The following is a 1596-nucleotide window of genomic DNA, read 5'->3' on the forward strand; positions in this document are numbered from 1 at the left end:
ACTCCCTGATTTCAAATCCTACTGCACTGCCGTGGTGGTTAAGACAGCATGGTACTGGTACAATGACAGACACATAGATCAATGGAATCAAATTGAGAATCCAGAAATCAGTACATCTACGTACGATCAACTAATTTTTGACAAGGAAATGAAATCAGTTAAGTGGGGAAACGACAGCCTTTTTAACAAATGGTGCTTGCAAAATTGGAAAACTATCTGCAGAAAACTCAAGTAAGATCCATACCTCACTCCATACACAGAAAACAATTCAAAGTGGATTCTGGACCTAATACTAAAACCAAGAACTATAAACTTCATTAAAGAAGAGGTTGGAAGAACTTTAGAAGCCCTAATCTACAACATAAACAGTCTTCCAAGCATCCTAGAAAATCTACAACCGGAAGATGATAAAATAGATGAGTGGGACCTTCTAAAAATAAAATCTCTATGCACATCCAAAAACTTCTCCAACAGGGTAAAAAGGGAATCCACAAATTGGGGAAAAATATTTGGTAATGACAAGACAGATAAGGGACTTATATCTAGAATTTATAAAATACTCAAGCACCACAACAAGATAAAAGTAAATAACCCAATTGAAAAATGGGAGAAGCATATCCGGTGTTGGAAGAGGTGTGTTCCTTTATATTAGAGTGGAGGCCGTGTCCCACAGACTCTGGCACCATGAACATATTTGATCGAAAGATCAACTTTGATGCTCTCTTAAAATTTTCCCACATAACCCCCTCAACACAGCAGCACCTGAAGAAGGTCTATGCCAGTTTTGCACTTTGCATGTTTGTGGCGGCTGCAGGGGCCTATGTTCATGTGGTCACTCACTTCATTCAGGCTGGCCTGCTCTCCGCGCTGGGCTCCCTGGGGTTGATGATTTGGCTGATGACAACACCTCATAGCCATGAAACTGAGCAAAAAAGACTGGGACTTCTTGCTGGTTTTGCTTTTCTTACAGGAGTTGGCCTGGGCCCTGCCCTGGAGTTATGCATTTCTATCAACCCCAGCATCCCTCCCACTGCTTTCATGGGCACAGCAATGATCTTCACCTGCTTCACCCTGAGCGCACTCTATGCCAGATGTCGTACCTACCTCTTCCTAGGAGGTGTCTTGATGTCAGCTTTGAGCCTGTTGGTTTTGTCCTCCCTGGGCAACCTTTTCTTTGGATCCATTTGGCTCTTCCAGGCAAACTTGTATATGGGGCTGGTAGTGATGTGTGCCTTCGTCCTTTTTGATACTCAACTCATTATTGAAAAGGCTGAAAATGGAGACAAGGATTATATCTGGCACTGTGTTGACCTCTTCCTGGATTTTGTTACTCTATTCAAAAAACTCATGATGATCCTGGCTATGAATGAGAAGGACAAGAAGAAGAAGAAGTAAAATGACCACCCAGCCTTTCCCAACTCGACTTCTCTCCTACCACCCTTCATTTCCTCTTTGCACACATTACAGGTGGCGTGTTCTGTGATAATGAAAAGCATCAGAAAAGCTTTTGTAAAAAAAAAAAAGAAAAATGGGTACAGGAGGTGAACAGACACTTCACAAAAGAAGACATTCAGATGGCAAACAAGCACATAAAGA

General features: G+C 41.9%; 1 pseudogene; it reads left to right on the plus strand.

Annotated features, from left to right (window-relative positions):
* The first annotated feature begins 675 nt into the window (after window positions 1-675).
* LOC102850541 lies at window positions 676-1395 on the plus strand (annotated as a pseudogene).
* The last annotated feature ends 201 nt before the right edge of the window (window positions 1396-1596 follow it).

This window comes from Elephantulus edwardii, unplaced genomic scaffold (assembly GCF_000299155.1).
Source record: "Elephantulus edwardii isolate Elephantulus edwardi_28Jun2011 unplaced genomic scaffold, EleEdw1.0 scaffold00246, whole genome shotgun sequence".
In the NCBI taxonomy this organism is placed as follows: Eukaryota; Metazoa; Chordata; class Mammalia; order Macroscelidea; family Macroscelididae; genus Elephantulus; species Elephantulus edwardii.